The following is a 22,275-nucleotide window of genomic DNA, read 5'->3' on the forward strand; positions in this document are numbered from 1 at the left end:
TCCTAATCATCAGAGCTAAGGAATTCAGAGTCAAGAAGGCTATATAATCAAACCTTGTTACTTTTACTAATCTATTACCTCAACCCAAATGCTATTTAGAATTCTTTACTAATTAAGCTCCAGAACATAAGTTTTATTTGTCCTGACAATTACTAACAGATTTTATGTTTCTTTGTATAAAACATAAAAAAGTTGCATGACTTGGTCATTTTTTGAGTCTCAATTTCATTATTGGTCCTCTGTATACACATAATAAAACTTCAGGTTTTTTCCTCCTTGTTAATCTGTCTCATGTCAACTTAAGTCTTAGACTAGTTAGAGGAATATTGAAGGGTAGAGAAAGACCAGTTAGAAGAATATTGAAGGGTAGAGAAAAAAATTTTCCTCCCCAAAACCAGTAATCAATGCTGTCAGGTTTCTCTTAATGAAAGGTACCCTGACCAGCCTGCTCAGCAGTGCCCTGGCAAGGCAGTTCAGATTCCTCCAGATTTGCCCATAGGAAGAATATGCATGTTTGTGTAGATTAGGGCTTAGATTTAAGCATATGTCATAGATCCCCAAGAGCCTGCTCTTGACACCTGGACCCTCCTGACATTTGGCCTCTTCCAGGTCCCTAGCTACCATGACCTACACAGGCCATGCATGCATAGTATGTACCTGTCAGCCAGCCTTGGGAAGCCAGAGCCCCCAAGGCCTGGGGAACATCAGCTGGCCCCAACCATCTGTATCACCTCTTGGGCAGTGAAAGTCAACCTCTGACAATATTTCTGAGGCATCAGCTTTAAACTAGTGACATCAGTCTACATTTGGCTGGCTTTCTGATGAAATCTGGAGTTCAGAAATGAAAGCTCCAAGATGTCTCTTACTAGAGGCTACAGCAGTCAATCTGCCTGCCATCACCCTGGCAAGGCAGTCCAGTTTTCTCCAGTGCTTCCTCAGTGTGAATATGCACATATGTGTAGATTAGGGCTTGGAAGCAAACAGATGACTTGTACTGCTCCCATCACCAGGCTTCTACTGGAATGTTCCCTATAATAAGTGCCTGGCTACCCTGACCTGCATGGCCCACACATAAACTATCTGCACCCCAACATCAAGGTTTTACAATAAAACATTTAAAACACAGTTGTGAACAACAGAAGGATAGTAATTAATATGACTCATTAACTAACCTTACCAAAATTACCTAAGAGGTGGTTTATGGGTAGAATTGATTATATATTCATTTCTGAGGATCTCTGGAGACCTACTGAAGACTTAGTCCAGACAAAACTTAAAATTAAGGAATCTCCAGATGTTAGCCTGATCACCCAACCCAGTGAGTTATATTCTATATAGCTATATACCCTTATTAGGAGCATGAAGTAACATGAATGCTGACAGGCAGAAAGGAAAAGTGCCTGCACAAAAAGTCATCTTCAGAGTAGGAAGGAACCCAGACTCCCTTGTTTCTAAGGGTACCAATCCACACCCCAGGACAAGGATTATTTTAACACTTTGACCCTGGTAACTATAACTAGAAACTAGGCCCATAAAAAAACAGACAAAACTACAACAAATGAGAGTATATAACCAATCAGATTCACTGAAGAGCAAGCTTATACCAGACAAGAAATGATAAAAATTAGGCAGCAGGAAAAATAGGGGCCGCGCATGCAAAGCAAGTGCCGGTAGCTTCCCTGCCCCTCCCGCAACGCTTGACCCCGGGATCCCCCCGGCTTGCCTGCCCGCCATGGCCAACAAGGAAGCCTTTGATGACGCAGAAGAACGTGTAATCAACGAAGAGTACAAAATATGGAAAAAGAACACCCCTTTTCTTTATGATTTGGTGATGACCCATGCTCTGGAGAGGCCTAGCCTAACTGCACAGTGGCTTCTAGATGTAACCAGACCAGAAGAGAAAGACTTCAGCATTCACCAACTTGTCCTGGGAACACACACGTTAGATGAACAAAACCATCTTGTGATAGCCAGTGTGCAGCTCCCTAACGATGATGCTCAGTTTGATGTTTCACACTAGGACAGTGAGAAAGGAGAATTTGGAGGTTTTGGCTCAGTTAGTGGAAAAACTGAAATAGAAATCAGGATCAACCATGAAGAAGTAAACCGGGCTCATTATATGCCCAGAACGCTTGCATCATTGCAACAAAGACTCCATCCAGTGATGTTCTTGTTTTTGACTATACAAAGCATCCTTCCAAACCAGATCCTTCTGGAGAAAGCAACCCAGACTTGCATCTGCATGGACATCAGAAGGAAGGCTATGGACTTTCTTGGAACCCAAATCTCAGTGGGCACTTACTTGGTGCTTCAGATGACCATACCATCTGCCTCTGGGACATCAGTGCTGTTCCAAAGGAAGGAAAAGTGGTGGATGCGAAGACCATCTTTACAGGACATACAGCGGTAGTAGAAGATGTTTCCTGGCATCTGCTCCATGAGTCTCTGTTTGGGTCAGTTGCTGATGATCAGAAACATGATCTGGGATACTCGTTCAAACAATACTTCCAAACAAAGCCACTCATTTGATGCTCACACTGCTGAAGTGAACTGCATATCTTTCAATCCTTATAGTGAGTTCATTCTGGCCACAGGATCAGCCGACAAGACTGTTGCCTTGTGGGATCTGAGAAATCTGAAACTTAAGTTGCATTCCTTTGAATCACATAAGGATGAAATATTCCAGGTTCAGTAGTTGCCTCACAATGAGACTATTTTGGCTTCCAGTGGTACTGATTGCAGACAATGTCTGGGATTTAAGTAAAATTGGAGAGGAACAATCCCTAGAAGATGCAGAAGATGGGCCACCAGAACTGTTGTTTATTCATGGTGGTCACACTGCCAAGATATCTGATTTCTCCTGGAATCCCAATGAACCTTGGGTGATTTGTTCTGTATCAGAAGACAATATCATGCAAGTGTGGCAAATGGAAGAGAACATTTATAATGATGAAGATCCTGAAGGAAGCGTGGATCCAGAAGGACAAGGGTCCTAGATATGTCTGCACTTCTTGTGATTTTAGACTCCCCCTTTTTTTTCCTCTCAACCCTGAGATTGATTTAACACTGGTTTTGAGACACAGACTTTGTTTGGCTATCCCTCTATGATAGGTACCATCCCATCAACAATGTTACTAGCCCAAACAGAGGGTGTTTTCTAAATATTAACTGGGGGACTTGATTCAGTAAAGCCACAGACTTATATTTAAATTTTCTTTAGGAATTTTCTAGTAACAAAGGTCTAAAGTAGGCACAGAAAGGGGAATGTTATGTGTGGTTATTTTTCTTCTTAGGCTATATCCCCAAGTTTTTCAGACTCCTTTAAGTAAAGACTAAAGTAAGGAAGGAGTAGAGCCAAGTGAGGTAGGTGTCTGAGCCATGAAGTATAAATACCACAAGATGTCGTTTTTATTCAGGAAATGGGGGAAATTCAATTCATATAAATTCCTATTCTAAAATTTTCACACCTGACTTTCCAGGATGCACATTTTCCTATGTAGACCAGTCTCCTCTCAGTTTCATCAGTTAAGTCAAAACTATGTGTTCCTCTTTCCCCCATATATTTTTGCTTGTTAGTGTATTTCTTGAGCTGTTTTCATATTTCTTTCCTTTCTGTGAAATGTTTTTTTAAAAAACTTGGGACCACCAAGTTGTAAAGATGTATGTTTTTACCTGACAGTTATACCACAGGTAGACTGTCCAGTTGAGTTGAGAAGAGTGAATTGATAGCTTGTATTTGTTTTTAAAGTTAAATTAATCCTGGATAAGAGTTGCTTTTTTTTTTTTTTTAAGGAGTTAGTCTTTGACCACTAGTTTGGTACCATCTCTATTTTGGGTGACCTGTTTCACCAGCAGGCCTGTTACTCTCCATGACTAACTGTGTAAATGCTTATAATGGAATAAATTGCTTTTCTACGTAAAAAAAAAAAGAAAAGAAAAGAAAAGAAAAAGAAATGATAAAAATTAGAATAGATTCCAACAAATTTAAATGGACACAGAAACCCAGTGGCCATTAGATTTATGGCCCAAAGAAAATCAAAACATGGTCTTCCCAGGGGTGGAGATTGCAGAACTTGGACCCATAACCATTGATGCAAAATTGAATCAATACCTTATAGCATTTGGAGAAAATAATATTTTACAAAGATCTTTGTTTGAGTAGCAGCAACCTGGAGATTAAGATGGCCTATACCGGGGCACCTGGGTGGCTCAGTCATTAAGCGTCTGCCTTCGGCTCAGGTGGTGATCCCAGAGTCCTGGGATTGAGCCCCTCATCGGGCTCCCTGCTCGGCGGGAAGCCTGCTTCTCCCTCTCCTGCTCCCCCTGCTTGTGTTCCCTCTCTCGCTGTGTCTCCCTCTGTCAAATAAATAAATAAAATCTTTTAAAAAAATAAAAAAATAAAATAAAAAAAAGATGGCCTATACCTAATGTATTATTACTTAAAACATCTTCATGGAAGATAGAACCCAAGATGGAGGTGGAGAAGGAGGACCCTAGGCTCATCTCATGCCATGAACACATCTAGATAACTATCAATCATCCTAAATACCCCAGAAATCAATCTGAAGACTGATAGAACAAACTTCACAACTAAAGGGGGAGAAGAGGCCACATCAAAGTAGGTAGGAAGTATAGAGACATGGTTTAAGGGAGAACCACATTTCAGGTGCTGCAGAGAGGAGGGAGCCATGGTCATAGAGAAGGGTGAGGGAGAAAGGAATACACAGGGGAATGCACAAGGAGAAGGCTTCCCCAAAGCCATTGGCTTGGAAAATGAGAGGGGCTGAGTTTTGTGAGTTCTTGCACCCAGCAGGGCTTAAAGCCTGGAGTTTCAAAGATCAGCTGGCTTGGCTGGAATAGAGCCTAGAGGGCACTGCCCTGCTCCTTGGGAGAAGGCAGGCAAACAACCTGGGGGACAGTGTGGAAACAGCAATCTGAAGAGCGCCTGGGGCACACAGTGGGGAGATTATTTGCTCATCTCAGACAGCATCCCTACAAGGCAACATTCACAGAGACACCTCTCTGGGAACAGGGGAGCTGGTGAGTGCCATTTTCCTTCCCTGCCCCTCAACATAAACACAGAGCCAATAGCAGGAGGCAGCACAGAGCTGACACTGGCTGCTTAACTTGCTTACATCAAGCCTCCCCTCCACCCTGTCCCCACCGTATGCTAGCATGACCGCCCTTCTCAGTCAAGCATGCCTCAGTCCCAATGCAGTGGACCCCACAAATCCAGGAGACCAGCACAAATCCCTGTCTATACCATGTCTCCTGACCAGAGAGTTCTGCAGGGCCTCAGTTCTGGTGGGGTTGGTGTCAGGTATCATTTCACAAGCAGACCAGAGCATACCTAGTTAAAACTTGCCACACTCAGGCCAGGAATTAAACACTTCCCACAGTAGGCAAGGAGAGCCTCTGCAGATAACTAGCCTGAAGGGCAAAGCAGCTAAAACACAACAGCAGAGTGCACACAGCACACCCCAGAGACACTCTCTAAAGTGCTAGGCCCTGGACACTACATGACCTCATCTTCATAAAGCCATTACTTTTAAGAGGAGGAGACATAACTGGTTTTTCTAACATAGAGAAGAAGGCAGAGACAGACAAAATGTGAAGTAAGAGGAATTTATCCCAAAGAACCAGATAAGGCCACAACCAGAGATCCAAGCAAAACATATATAAGTAACATGACTGATGGAGAATTTAAAGCAATGATCTTAAGAATATTCACTGGGCTTGAGAAAAGAAGATATCAGCGAGACCCTTACAACAGAGATAAAAGTTAAAAAAGAATCAATCAGAGATGAAGAGTACAATAAATGAGATTGGAAACAGGCTTAATTTAATGAATAGTAGGCTAGCAAAAGCACAGGAATGAATTAGTGACCTAGAAGATAAAATAATGAAGCTGAACAAAAGAAAGAATAGACTTAGGGAACTCAGTGACTCCACCAAACATAATAACATTTGTATTATAGGAGTCCCAGAAGAAGAGAGAGAAAAGGGGTCAGGAAATTTATTTCAAGAAATAATAGCAGGAAACTTCCCTAATCTGGGGTAGGAAACAGATATCCAGATCCAGGAGGCACAGAGAACTCACATCAAAACCAAAAAAGCAGGCCAACATCAAGACATATTATAATTAAATTTGTAAAATATAGTGATAAAGAAAAAAATCTTAAAAGCAGCAAGACAAAAGAAATCCTTAATTTAGCCTTAACCCATTAAGGATAGCTGGAGATTTCTCAACAGAAACTAGGCAAGCCAGAAGAGGGTGGCATGATATATTCAAAGTGCTGAATGGGAAAAATCTGCAGGCAAGAATACTCTATCCTGCAAGGCTATTATTCAGAATAGAAGGAGAAATAAAGAGTTTCCCAGACAAACAAAAACTTAAAAGATTCATGACCACTAAACCAGCCCGGCAAGAAATATTAAGAAGAGACAAAAAATGATAAAGACAAGAAAGAAACAGGGAAAAATCTCCAGAAACAACGACAAAACAAGTAATAAAATGGCAATGAGTACATTCCATCAATAATTACTTTGAATGTAAATGGACTAATTGTTCCAATCAAAAGACATGGGGTGTCAGAATGGGCAAAAAAAAAAAAAACAAGACCCATCTATATATTGTCTACAAGAAACTCATTTTAGACCTACATATACCTGCAGATTGAAAGTGAGGGAGTGAAGAAACATTTATCATGCAAATGAATGTCAAAAGAAAGTTTGAGTAGCAATACTTATATCAGACAAATTAGGCTTTTTTGTTCTTGTATTTTTTTTATCCTGCTTGGATCAGGATACTACTGGCCTCATGGAATGATTTTGAATGTGCTCCCTCTATTCCATTATGTGTAAGATTTTGATAAAGATTATCATTATTTTTTAGATGTTTGGTAGAAATCATCAATGAAACCATGTGTGGTCTTAGGCTTTTCTGTGCTGGGAGATTTTTGATTCCTAATTCAACTTTCTTTTTATTGGTCTAAGAAGATTTCCTATTTCTTGGATTCAAGATTCATGATTCAATCTTGGTAACTTGTGCATTTTTATGAATTACCTGGGTTTTTTTCTGTTATCTGATTTGTCAGTATATAATTATTTATAGTAATCTGTTACCACACTATGTATTTTTGTGGCTATCTGTCACATTGTTTTCTCCTCCATTTTTCATTTTGTTTTTTGGGTCTTTTTTTTCCCTTAGTTAATGCAGTTTAAGCATTGCCAATTTTAATTTTGTTTTTTAAACTGGTGATTACTTTCAATGTTATGCTATTGTTTATTCTGGTCTCTATTTCTTATTTTTCTTTGTTATTTTCTTTCTCTACTAGGTTTCAGCTAAGTTTCACTTTTTCTAATTCCTTGTGGTGTAATGCTAAATTATTTGAATTTTTTTTCTGAATACAAGTATTTATAGCATAAATGTCACTCTAACATCTGCTTTTGCTGCTTCCTATAGGTTTTGGAATATTGTGTTTTATTTTTCTTTTGTTTTGAGACAAATTTTGAGTTGATTTGCTGTTTGATTTCTTATTCGGCCCATTGCTGTGCAGTAGTGTGTTAATATTTACATATTAAATATTTAACATTTACAGTGTAGGTTTTCCAGCTTTGTTTTATTGTTGATCTTTAGTTTTGTATCATTGTGGTTGGAAAATATACTTGGCATGATTTCAGTCTTTCTAAATTTGTAATATGTGTCTTTTTTTATATGACTTAGCCAGGGGATTCTTCTGTGTGTACTTGAAGAAAAGGTGTATTCTATTTTTTTTTTGGATGGAATGTTTTATTCATATCTTTTAGAACCATATGTATTCTGAAGTATGCTTCAATTAAAAAAAATGTTCTTGTTGAAGAAAAAAACTTCAACTGAGGGTACTCATTTAAAAAAAAAGTATATCAAAGGGGAGGTGGAGGCGGTGGGTGAAATAGGTGAAGAGAATTAAGAGTACACTTAACATGAAGCACTGAGTAATGTATAGAATTGTTGAATCACTATCTTGTACACCTGAAACTATTATATACTCTATGTTAACTTTACTGGAATTAAAATAAAAAAGTATTCATGGAAGGGCACCTGGGTGGCTCAGTTGGTTAAGCATCTGCCTTCAGCTCAGGTCATGATCTTAGGGTCCTGAAATTGAGCCCTGCATCGAACTCTCTGCTCAGTGGGGAGTCTGCTTCTCCCTCTCCCTCTGCTCTCAAATAAATAAATATTTTTTTTTTAAAGTCTTCATGGAAAACAACAGGGGAAGTTGCTAATATAATAATGACATTAGGACTATTAAATGCGATTTGTGTTAGAGGACAGATACCCTCATTAATATATATGAAAGCAACAGAAAAATTTAAAAGGTCTAAAAGCTGTGCCCCCACACATGAGAACAGCATTATTTACAGCATTTGCAGGTGCCAGAAACACAAGAGAACTGATTGACTTGATAAGAACAGCTGAGGAATTAAATCAAGATGGTTATGGCTTTAACACTCATGTATATAGACAAAAAGATTTGCACCTAACTAAATAAACCAAATCAAAATAGAACACATTGACCTAAATCTACAAGGCCCTTTTGGCAACCTAAATAAACCATTTAGACCACCACCCTTTAAAACAACTATAAAAATAGAAACACAACAGAAACTTCAAAAACTGTATACAGGGGCGCCTGGTTGGCTCAGTCATTAGGTGTCTGCCTTCAGCTCAGGTCATGATCCCAGGGTCCTGGGATTGAGCCCCACATAGGGCTCCCTGCTCAGCGGGAAGCCTGCTTCTCCCTCTCCCACTCCCCCTGCTTGTGTTCCCTCTCTCGCTGTCTCTCTCTCTCTCTCTGTCAAATGAATAAATAAAATCTTTAAAACAAAAACAAAAAATATATATATACAGCAGCAAAGAAATGGAAACAAAAAACCTTTTAGAGTAAATAGACTTCAGAAAATAAACCCACATATAGACTCACTAACCCATTTACTGTAAATACTAAACCCTTTATAAAACCTAATTCCATTAATAAAGAAGCCAATGAAGAACAAATCCCATGAGGCCCCCAGAGAGACTCAGCAGTCTCTGTGTCTTGGCCCAAGCTGGAGACAATCACCTGTGTATTATATTGGCCATAACAACAAAAAATCCTTTTGTAAGTAAAAGTACTATATATACCATGTTGTTAGGTGCTGGAGCACAAGTAACAATGACACAAGGATATCCTACAAATTTAGAAAACTTTAACAATTAAAAGGGACTAATTGAAGGATTAGGAGGAAAATTCACCCCCATGAGCACATAGATTACTAAGAATTGATGATAGACCACCCATAAGGCTTAATACCTTATAGATCCCAATTAAGAAAACATTCTTGGAGTAGATGTAATAGGACATACCAAAAAAAATCAAGGAAAACATCAAGTCCTAAACTATTGTACCTACTATTTCACCATATACTAACCCAATCTGGCATGTTAAAAAGCCAGACAGGTCACAGAGATTTACAGTACATTATAGGAATTTAAACAAACACTCTCCCCAGATTGAGGGAGCACTCCTGAATACAGGCGCTAACATAAACAATATCACCACTGGATCTGGAACTTATTACCTGGTGATAGATTTATCTGACATATTCTTTGCTATTCCAAATGATGTGGAGAGCCAACTCATGACTACATTCACATAGGAAGGGAGAGAATATTAGTTTACTGGGTTACTAAAGGATACCTTAACAGCTCAGTAATAGCCCACAACCATCTAACACAAGACATCCAGGACTTTCATGAAAAATACCACATATACACAAATTAGCATTTCCTATATTGATGACATATTTATGGTGATAACTTGGAAGAATAGACAAAGGTTACCATAGAGTTAAATAAGTTCCTTACCCTCAGAGGATGGACAATTGACCCAAATAATGACTAAGAACTCCACACTACAGTAAAATTTCTAGGCTTAAGTTGGTCCTCTGAAGGGAGAAAAATACCAGATCCAATCATAAACAAGACAGATTGCAAAGCAATTCCTACCACAAAAGCAGAGCTCAGCAACTTATAGTACTGTTTAGATATTGGAAACAGCATATACCACATATGAGGATCCTATTAAAACACAATTAAGAAATAAATAGGAAGAGTAGGGATATTAGATGGACAGACTCAAGAGGCAGCCTTTACTTATTTGAAAAATGCTGTCAGGACTTCTTAATATTTGGCACCAGTTAATGAGGACTCTAAATATAGAGTGCCTATACTCACAAGAGTTTATAACATAGTCGCTGTGGACTAAAACCCTGCAGGACCCAAAATTTTACCCAACTGCATTTTGGACTAAGAAGTTCCCATGGCCAAGAACATATACCCAATTGAAATGTCCACTTAGGCATTCTATGAGGCCCTACAAAATATAGAGCCACTAAAAGAAAATACACCAGTTAACTTAAATTTCAACAACCTATCCTGGAATGGGTAAAGCAGACCCCTGACAAACAGGGTAACTACTCCTGACCATAAACTCTTAATGTGGAAATGGTATACTTCTGAGCAGGACATATGAATGGAGGGTCAACCCTCAGCATAAACTGAGGTAATCTCAGCAAAGCCAGTGATGGTGCCAGAATTTTCAAGAGGTGAGCCCATCCAAGCTCAAGCAGTTGGGCAATCAGGAGCACCCTGGCCTATGGAACTCAACAATACATGGTTTATAAATAGATCACCTCCATGACACCATCTGAATTATGCTGGCAGTCCGTGGCCTTGAAGACTAATGATGATCTGACCCTGACAGAATCAGGCTTAGAAAAATCAGCACAATATGCTGAATAAATAGTCATAAAATAACTGATTAAATAATCTGTTAATGAAAATCAGAATGAGGTATATCTTTTCTCAGACTAATGAGCAGTAGCTAATGGAACAGTTCTTTGGTCAGGAACATGTTAGGGAAATGGCTAGAAAATGGGACATAAGAACATATAGGGGAAGGACATATGGCAGAATATGGCACTGGCTGACATATCCATATTCATCACACATGTCTCTGCGCATCAAAGGACAATGCTGAAGTAACCAGGTAGACAAACTCACTAGAAAAACTAAAGGGGCAAAGATTCCTAAAATTTAACTTTAAAGGGAGAATGATTCATTGCTAAGGAGGAAACCAACACAAAATGTAACCACACATATACAAGAAGGGCAATGCAACATATAACTTGAACCCACAGACATGCCACTTGATAGGATCATTGCATGGGCTCATCACCAAGCAGGTCATGCTGCACACATAGCTGCAGAAAATGGTTAGAGAAAAAACCTACCAAAACCCTCCAAATTCAAATTAAATGTGGGAATTGCAAAAAACATAAAGCTTGTAGGTCATGAATGAATAGTCCAGATAAAGTCAAAGCCCTCCCAAATTATACAAATTGATTATGTAGGACACTTGCGTATATCTGAGAATAAACTATATGCATGTAGCACTGTAGGCACATGGTCAAAAATAGGAGTACCCTGTCCTTGCAGGAAACAGGATTTTTAAAAATCAACTATCAGAGAATTAGAAATCTAGATGCTGGCTAGAATATCCCAACCATCATAAAATCATTTCAGGGTACACACTTCACAGGGAAGCAAATACAAGAATGTACTAAGGAACAAGGAATAATATGGAACTTCCAATTAACCTATAACCTATAACCTATAACTGCCTCTGGATTCACTGAAAGGTGTAATGGCTTGCTCAAGCAAATGCTTAGGTTTCTTCAATCTAGATATGAAAGCTTGGACTAAAACTATCTGGGAGGCCATAAGATCTCTAAACCCTAACTAATGAAAGGATAGAAGGACTCCTATTGAATTCATATGGCAGACACCTAGAGATAAGCATTAGCTTAACAACAACCCAGAATCTAAATTAAAAGGAAAAGTCTTAATAAATATATATACATATATATTAAAAATCCTGGGGAAATTATAGCATACCTGCCACTAATAAAACCTACTGTGTGTCTGAAGGAAAAGGCATATTACCTCAAATTAAAGAAAATAACACGATGCCTCTATAAAAATTTCAGGCATGAAAAACAATCTTTTATTATATCAACACCAGATACCAAATTTTTAGCTAAGCATGATGTAAGGTTATCATGCTTGAGGAAAGATTAGCAGTAATGGCCATTATAACTGTAGATTTCCTTGAGTGGCAAGAACAAAAAGAAAAGAATTAAAAATTTATAGGATACTATCTTTATTTTACAGGCATGAATCCAGTAGGTATCTTTAATCCTATAAAAATTATGAAGTGGGTTAGTGCAGCATGCTGCCTCTGGCCATACTGTTTTGCCTATTGCTCACTATTGGGTATAATACTCATTGCAGCTATGGATACCTCTTTGACAGCTCTAGTATTAACAGTTGTGCCACTGTTCCAAGTTGGATTGCTACTTTCTGGTCCAATACAGTGTCACTGTCTGTGACATCCTCTACTCCTTCCATAGATCACCCTCCTGGTCACCCTCTTACAACTGAGGGTTCAGCACCACCAACACCACCAGCATCACCTAAGCCCAACTGCTCCACCCTACTCTTCACTATCAGCACCATCTAATCCCTGGAAAATCTTCAACCAATGAAGAAACCAAATACTTAGGGAAGCTGAAGAAGTGGAAACCTCCAATTCAATCTTCATAAGAATCAATGAGGATCCTGAACAACACCCTCAACAGACACTGACTTAGAGGATAAAGATTGGCCTGACCTATTAACTAGCTGTTGATATTATAATCCAGCATATATAGTAAGACAACCATATCATATCTTACTGAATTGAGTGAAGCATTGGACATTTGGCAGAGACTGTTGAAATAACTCCAATTTAATTCCTGATTTACTTCATGATTTAATATCTCATAAAAGAGGAGCTGAATACACAGAATAAGCAATTATATCTTTAAATATAAAGAGGCAAAAAAATGGTTATTTACTGAACTTCCAATTTACACTGTTTAATCAATATTCACCTATTAGAAAATGAATAGATCCATGGATTCCATATCCAGACTTTGAAAGAACATGGACACCTTGTAAAGTATATAGAGGACACATAGGAAACTTGGCATATAACACATATCATTATCCTTCATGGTACCTGTAAGGCTTCTAGCTCACACCACAGATTTCCACCCCAAGTATATGGAAACCTATGTTAATAATAAAATCAAAAATAAACTATTGGCGCAAGCCAAGCTACTCATGCTGTTTGACAAAGTCCAAGTATGGGGGACGATCCTGAAAACAGGAGACTCCACAGCTGGCTCCTGCTATTCTCTTTCATTTTGTTTATGGCAATCTTTATAATTGTGGGAATATTTCTGGGCTGGCTCCTGCTATTCTTTTTCATTTTATTTATGGCAATCTTTATAATTGTGGGAATATTTCTGGGGTTTCATGATAAAGTGACTACTCACCTTAGTTATGCCTATCTAAGCAATCATAATGAAACTAATTTCACGAAGAATTAGTTTCTATAGAACAAAATAACAAGACGGTCATGCTCTGTCTAGCACCTTTCTCTTTGCGTACTGTTTTTTAGTTTTAGCGAAAGCCAATAAGCAGAAATCAATAAAGGTCATGTTAATCATTACAAAGGAAAAATGAAAGAAGGCTATGGCTGTAATCCAGAAAATGATCTAAGATTTGGAAAAACAAAAATATCCTAAAATATAAATAAAGTTCCTCCGAGGCTGTCAGGAGGAGATGCTTGCAACCTGATCCTGTGTCTGTGTCTCCTCATTCGCCAACGCCGTCCTTTCCTACGAGAGACCCACCCCAGCTGGAGCTGGACTCCGGCAAACTATTGAGACTACACCAAAATAAAAAGCTTTTGTGAAGGACACCATCAACAAAATGAAAACCATCAACTGAATGGGAGAAGATATTTGCAAATTATATATCAAATAAAAGGTTAATATAAAAAATATATAACTTATACAACTCAATACCAAAAAAAAAAAAAACCCAATTAGATTAAAAATGGGCAGCAGACATAAACATACATTTCTCCAAAGACATCCATATGGCCAACAGACACATGAGAATATGCTCATCATCACTCATCATCAGGGAAATGTAAATCAAAATCACAGTGAGTTAAAATCAAAAACACAAGAAACAACAAGTGTTGACAAGGATGTGGAGAAAAGGAACCCTCGTGCACTGTTGGTGGGAATGCAAACTGGTATAGCCACTGTGGAAAACAGTATGGAGGTTCCTCAAAAAATTAAATATAGAACCATGTGATCCAGTAATTCCACTACTAGGTATTTACTCAAAGAATATGAAAACACTAATTCTCAAAAGATACATGCACCTGTATGTTTATTGCAACATTATATACAACAGCCAAATTATGAAAGCAACCCAAGTGTCCTTTGATAGATGAATGGATAAAGGTGTGTGTGTGTGTGTGTGTGTGTAGGAATATTACTCAGCCATCAAAAAGAATGAAATCTTGCCATTTGCAACAATGTGAATGGAACTAGAGAGTATAATGCTAAGTGAAATAAGTCAATCAGAGAAAGACAAATGCCATATGATTTCACTCATATGAGGAATTTAAAAAACAAAACAAAGAAAAAAAGAGACAAATCAAAACCAGACTCTTAACTATAGAGAGGAGAGGTGGGTGGGGAAGATGGGTAAAATAGGTGAAGGGAATTAAGAGTACATTTATGATGAACACTAAATAATGTATAGAATTGTTGAATCACTAAATTATACACCTGATAATAATATAACACTGTATACTATGTTGGAATAAAAATAATAAATAAAAATAAATAAATGGATTGTTTGATATGTGGAATACACTTAGTGCAGCCATAATCTTATGCAATACTTATGCAGTTGCGAGAGATAACAGACAACCCAACCAGAAGTAAGTAGATGCCACATCTTAATGGCTGTGATTCCTGGGCAACTGTGGAATTAGACCATTGTCACTTAAAGGAGGGAACATGACATTGGATCACCACACTTTTATGGTTCCCCAGTATCAACAGAGAGTGGACCCTCTAGAACATAGAAAGCCCCCTTATGATAGAAGGAAAACATGTTCCTAAGGATATTTGTTGGAATGAAACCAAAATACCTTTATTACTGCTAGACCTTGGCTATACCTATGGTACAAGTCTATGGCTATGGCTTTGATAATTCCTTAACCAGTTATATATAACATGGGAAACTGGACCAGGATAGTGTGCTCTAAGCCAAACCTCACCCTAACTTACTGGAGTCAAGGGAAAAATAAGGAACATAAAACATGATGAGAATGTGTATAACAAGAACAGGCAATAAATATAAAAATAGAAGGAAAAAGAGGTTATCATGGTCAGTAGAAGAGAAAGGAACTATTAAAATAACCAGGGAAATCTTTCAAACTGAACCTCCTAAAAGTAATCTAGTAAATGCAAATCATATATTAGAAAAAGACAAGTAATGGCACATTTGGAAGATGAGACTAATAAAGTCAAAATAACTTTGCAGGAATTAAAAAGAGAACAAAAATGTGCATCCCTAAAATAATGACAGGCTTGAATCCTGATGTTATGGCAATTGATAGTGCTATGCAGGCTTGTGCCCCCTGGAGCATTATAAAAATGATCTCTACTTAGAAACGTATTTGTCAAAGAAGTTATGCTGAGTGGTTTAAGAACATTTTATAGTCAACTAGATATGGTACCATGGTAAAGAATTATGTTTATATTAATAATATTAGGAATATGGTTGCTTAAACTGGTCATTAAACCGTGTCTAAAAGAATGTGTGGGTTCTGCAGCTGAGAGGCAGTTATGACGGTGGCTTAGGAACATTCTCTTGGCTCTCCCTTCAGGGGTTAGAGGGGAGCTCTGCCGGAGAGCTGCAGCCTGCCATTGTGCTGAGAAGGCCTTATTCCCAAGATAACGCCTGACCTGGAAAAGCCTTAGCCAAGTGCCTGCTCGCTCTGGAGGCCTGGCAACAACACTGGCTGCTTGAACTTCTGGAAGACTGCCTTCTAGCCACCAAAGAGTCGTAAGAAGTTGGATGTAGAAGTGCTTCCATGATTGACTTCCTCTATAAATCTTTAGTTTCCTGATTCTACTTCATATCCTGTAATCACGGACTTGTTTATATGACCTTCCAAGCCCATAACAAATCAACTGGCTAATTTTCTCAGAGGAGGAGCAAAATGGCAGAGGAGTAGGAGAACTAAATTTCATCTGGTCCCAGGAATTCAGCTAGATAGTTATCAAACCAGAACACCTACAAACTCAACAGGAGATCAGAGAAAAGAATAGCAGCAATTCTATGAACAGAAAAGTGACCACTTTCTGAAAGTTTTGGGTCTCTTCTGACCTGTTTAGTGTATATTTTTCTGGGGTCATTGTTACCGTTTTAGCATTTTGTTTTCTCATTCATCTATTCTTCTCTGGACAAAATGACAAGCTGGAAAAACTCACCTCAAAAAAAACAACAAGAGGCAGTACCAACCTCCAGGGACCTAATCAATATGGTCGTTAGTAAGATGTCAGAACTAGAGTTCAGAATGACGATTATAAAGATACTAGCTGGGCTTGAGAAAAGCATAGAAGATACTAGAGAATCCCTTTCTAGGGAAATACAAGAACTAAAATCTAACCAAGTAGAGATAAAAAAAAAGGCTATTAATGAGGTACAATAAAAAATGGAGGCTCTAACTGCTAGGATAAATGAGGCAGAACAGAGAATTAGTGATATAAAAGACCAAATGATGGAGAATAAAGAAGCTGAGTAAAAGAGAGATAAACAACTGCTGGATCATGAGGGGAGAATTCGAGAGATAAGTGATACCATAAGACAAAACAATATTAGAATAATTGGGATCCCAGAAGAAGAAGAAAAAAAGAGGGGGGCAGAAGGTATATTGGAGCAAATCATAGCAGAGAACTTCCCTAATTTGGAGAAGGAAACAGGCATCAAAATCCAGGAAGCACAGAGAACCCCCCTCAAAAATCAATAAAAATAGGTCAACACCTGACATCTAATAGAAAAACTTACAAGTCTCAGAGACAAAAAGAAAATCCTGAAAGCAGCTTGGGGCAAGAGGTCTGTAACCTACAATGGTAGAAATATTAGATTGGCAGCAGACCTATCCACAGAGACCTGGCAGGCCAGAAAGGACTGACATGATATATTCAGAGCACTAAATGAGAAAAACATGCAGCCAAGGGATTTGTCCCTGGGCTGCAAGTTTGGTTCAACATCGGCAAATCAATCAATGTGATACAATACATTAATAAAAGAAAGAACAAGAATCATATGATCCTCTCAATAGATGCAGAAAAAGCTTTTGACAAAGTACAGCATCCTTTCTTGATTAAAACTCTTCACAGTGTATGGATAGAGGGTACACACCTCAATATCATAAAAGCCATCTATGAAAGACCCACAGCAAATATCATTCTCAATGGGGAAAAACTGAGAGCTTTCCCCCTAAGGTCAGGAACATGGCAGGGATGTCCACTATCACCACTGCTATTCAACATAGTATTAGAAGTCCTAGGCTCAGCAATCAGACAAAAAGAAATAAAAGGCATCCAAATCGGCAAAGAAGGAGTGAAACTCTCACTCTTTGCAGATGATATGAAACTTTATGTGGAAAACCCAAAAGACTCCACCCCAAAACTGCTAGAACTCATACAAGAATTCAGTAAAGTGGTAGGATATAAAATCAATGCACAGAAATCAGGTTGCATTTCTATATACCAACAACAAGACAGAAGAAAGATAAATTAAGGAGTTGATCCCATTTACAATTGCACTCAAAACCATAAGATACCTAGGAATAAATCTAACCAAAGAGGTAAAGAATCTATACTCAGAAAACTATAGAATACTCATGAAAGAAATTGAGGAAGACACAAAAAAATGGAAAAATGTTCCATGCTCATGGATTGGAAGAACAAATATTGTGAAGATGTCAATGCTACCTAGAGCAATGTACACATTCAATGCAATCCCCATCAAAATACCATCCACTTTTTTCAAAGAAATGGAACAAATCATCCTAAAATTTGTATGGAACCAGAAAAGACCCCGCATAGCCAGAGGAATGTTGAAAAAGAAAAGCAAAGCTGGCGGCATCACAATGCCGGACTTCCAGCTCTATTACAAAGCTGTCATCATCAAGACAGCATGGTACTGGCACAAAAACAGACACATAGATCAATGCAACAGAATGTACCTTCAACTCTATGGTCAACTAATCTTCAACAATGCAGGAAAGAATGTCCAATGGGAAAAAGACAGTCTCTTCAACAAATGGTGTTGGGAAAATTGGACAGCCACATGCAGAAGAATGAACCTGGACCATTTCCTTACACCACACACAAAAATAGACTCAAAATGGATGAAAGACCTAAATGTGAGACAGGAGTCCATCAAAATCCTAAAGGAGAACACAAGCAGCAACCTCTTCGACCTCAGCCACAGCAACCTCTTCCTAGAAACATCGCCAAAGGCAAGGGAAGCAAGGGCAAAATGAACTATTGGGACTTCATCAAGATAAAAAGCTCTTGCACAGCAAAAGAAACAGTCAACAAAACCAAAAGACAACCGACAGAATGGGAGAAGATATTTGCAAATGACCTATCAGATAAAGGGCTGGTATCCAAAATCTATAAAGAACTTGTCAAACTCAACACCCAGAGAACAAATAATCCAATTAGGAAATGGGCAGAAGACACGAACAGACATTTCTCCAAAGAAGACATCCAAATGGCCAACAGACACATGAAAAAATGCTCAACATTGCTCGGCATCAGGGAAATCCAAATCAAAACCTCAATGAGATACCACCTCACACCAGTCAGAATGGCTAAAATTAACAAGTTAGGAAATGACAGATGTTGGCGGGGATGCGAAGAAAGGGGAACCCTCCTACATTGTTGGTGGGAATGCAAGCTGGTGCAGCCACTCTGGAAAACAGTATGGAGGTTCCTTAAAAAGTTGAAAATAGAGCTATCCTATGACCTAGCAATTGTACTACTGGGTATTTACCCCGAAGATACAAATGTAGGGATCCGAAGGGGTATGTGCACACCAATGTTTATAGCAGCAATGTCCACAATAGCCAAACTATGGAAAGAGCCTAGATGTCCATCAACAGACGAATGGATAAAGAAGATATGGTATATGTGTGTATACACACACACACACACACACACACACACTGGAATATCATGCAGCCATCAAAAAATATAAAATCTTACCATTTGCAATGACATGGATTGAACTAGAGGGTATAATGCTAAGTGAAATGAGTCAATCAGAGAAAGACAAGTATCATATGATCTCACTGATATGAGGAATTTGAGAAACAAGACAGAGGATCATAGGGGAAGGGAGAGAAAAATGAAACAAGACAAAACCAGAGAGGGAGACAAACCATAAGAGACTCTTAAGCTCAGGAAACAAACAGGGTTGCTGGAGTGGAGGGGGTGGGAGGGATGGAGTAGCTGGATGATGGATATTGGGGAGGGTATGTACTACAGTGAGCGCTGTGAATTGTGTAAGATTGATGAATCACAGACCTGTACTCCTGAAACAAATAATGCATTATATGTTAATAAAAAAATATTTTTAAAAATTTAAAAAATTTAAAAAAATTAAAAGAATGTGTGTCGAGCAAAAAATACTCCCAAAAGATAAATGAGTGTGGTGAAGATGGTAAGTGATGTAGAATCACAGACTGGATTGATATTTTTGTGAACTTAGATTTGTACTGGGCGTTAGGCCTTTCATATTAATTAATGTGGGCACCATTAGAAATCACCTCAGGGTTGTAGGTTAGAGCCCCATTATTTAAAAATAAAAATTAAAGGGCGCCTGGGTGGCTCAGTTGGTTAAGCGACTGCCTTCGGCTCAGGTCATGATCCTGGAGTCCCTGGATCGAGTCCCGCATCGGGCTCCCTGCTCGGCAGGGAGTCTGCTTCTCCCTCTCCCACTCCCCGTTTGTGTTCCCTCTCTCGCTGTGTCTTTCTCTGTCAAATAAATAAATAAAATCTTAAAAAAAAATAAAAATAAATAAAAAAAAAAATTAAAAAATAAAAATTAAAAATCTTAAAAAAAAAAAAAAAGACATTCAGTCCCTGAACGTTATTTGCTTCCCAAAACAAAACAGTCTACAGGGGAATATGTGCATTTGTGTAGGTTAGGGTTCGGAACTAGCAGCTGCCATTGCCCTATTTCGAGTCTCTGGCTACGCTTAACTACACACCGGGAATGAGCTGTCTTCACTCTGTCAGCCATCTTGGCCAGCTGCAGCCCTCCAGGCCTATGGAGCCAAGGCCCATCCCCAATGGAATGCATTGCCTCAAAGGTGGAGGGAGCCCACGCCCCAAAAGTCACTCTGAGGGAACCACTGAAATGGGTGGTAGTCAGTCCCCATATGTACTTCCTGGGGGTCCCAGGCTTTTGCAGCAATCAAGGTATCCACATGTTTCTTATTGGAGTATACCTCAGCCAGCCTGTAGGACCCAGCTGTAGCAAGGGCAATCCAGAGTCTTCCAGGTCTGCCTTCAAGGGGAATATGGGCATTTGTATAGGTTAGGTTTTGGAGCTAGGCAGATGCTTGGGACCCCCAGTCGGCCCCCCACCACCTGGCCTCAGGAGACATTAACCTGTTCCAGGCCCTTGATATCCTGACCTGTGCCTCCCATGTATGCACAGCCCACACCTTGTCGGCCAGTCTTTGGCTGCAGGGGTCCTTCAGGTCTGTGGAGCTCAGGCTTTTCCCAACCATCTGCTTACCCTCTATGTTAGAGAGTGCCAACCCCCAAAAATCTTTCTGAGGCTAAAGCTTTAAACTGGTGACTGTCAGTCCCCATTTGCACTGGCTGCCTGATTGGGTCCAGCCTTCCCCAGCAGTGGAGGCACCCAGGTGTCTATTATGTCTAGGAGCCAGGACCCCCAGGTTTCTACAAATGAAGGATATCCTGTCCTACCTGGCAAAACAACTGAAACACTCCAGCTCTGCCTTCAGGGAGAATATTCTGCAATAGGTTGGTAGGCCATTCATATTAGGACGTTGCCCTGTATCCCCAGTATCATCCTCCTGTGACATTGTCTTATGCCAGGTCACTGGATACCCTGAACCACATGGCTCACACATGCGCTGTCCACAACTCGTCATCCAGCATGGGTGACAGGGGCATCCCACCCCTAGGAAGCTCCAGCGAAACACTAACCACCTGAGCCCACCCACACCTCCCAAAATACTGGTAAGCCTTCCTGGCCCCTCCCTGGCAAGGCAGTCCAGATTCCTCCAGCTCTGCCTCTGGAGGAGGGGAGGGGCAGGGTAAAGCACATCTGTGGAGGTTAATGTTTGGAATTAGGCAGATGCCAGGTTTCCCCAATAGCCTGCTCTTATGACCTGGACTCACCTGACACCTGCCCTGTTCCAGGTGCCTGGCTACCCTGACCCACTCATCCCATGCATGGGCAGAACATACTTCAAAAGCTGTCCTTGGGCAGTCTGGTCCTCCAAGCCTGTGGATCGATAGCCCATCTCCAACAACCTGCACAGCCTCAAGGGTGGAGAGAGTCACCCCCCAGAAAATTATTCTGAAGCAGCCACTGAGGTAGGCAATAGACAGTCCCCATGTAGACTTACTGTGTGCTATTATCCCAGGCTTTGGCAGCAACCAAGTTTCCCAGATGTCTCTTATTGGAAGCTACGCAGGCCAGCCTTCCTGATCCAGCCCTGGAAAGGCAGTTCAGATTACTCTAGTTCTGCTTTCAGTGAAAATACACTCATGTGTGTAGGTTAGGGCTTAAAATTAGGCAGATGCCTTGTAACCCAAAGATCCGCCTCCTGTGACCCAGCCTTACCTGGCATTGCCCAGTGCCAGGACAGCTGGTTATCTTGACTAGCAAAGCCTGGGCATGCACATTTCATATTTGAACTGACATTTGAGAGAATATGCACATTTCTGTAGGTTAAGCCTAGGTATTAGTCAGATGCCAGGATACCTCCAAAGTCCCTGCTATGACCTGGCCTCACCCATTCCCTGGCTACTCTGAACTTTGCAGCCTGTGTGTGCTGTCCACACCCTGTCAGCCTGTTACAGTCCTTGTCCTTGAGGGCTCTCCAGGCCTGTGGAGCTCAAGCAGATCTCCAAGCCCCTGTAGCCTCCAAGATGGAGAGAGCCCATCACCTGAACATCTTTCTGAGGCTTCAGCTTAAACTGATGACAGTCAGT

At 39.7% G+C, this 22,275-nt stretch overlaps 1 pseudogene across 1 annotated transcript; it reads left to right on the forward strand.

Moving 5' to 3' along the window:
• The first annotated feature begins 1,427 nt into the window (after positions 1-1,427).
• Positions 1,428-4,688, forward strand: LOC123841015 (histone-binding protein RBBP4-like; annotated as a pseudogene). The gene has a single exon (XR_006790153.3). The product of XR_006790153.3 is annotated as a histone-binding protein RBBP4-like (transcript).
• The last annotated feature ends 17,587 nt before the right edge of the window (positions 4,689-22,275 follow it).

Source organism: Mirounga angustirostris, unplaced genomic scaffold, assembly GCF_029215605.1.
Source record: "Mirounga angustirostris isolate CCGP_5_RB_7025 unplaced genomic scaffold, mMirAng1.0.hap1 SCAF_6, whole genome shotgun sequence".
Taxonomy (NCBI): Eukaryota; Metazoa; Chordata; class Mammalia; order Carnivora; family Phocidae; genus Mirounga; species Mirounga angustirostris.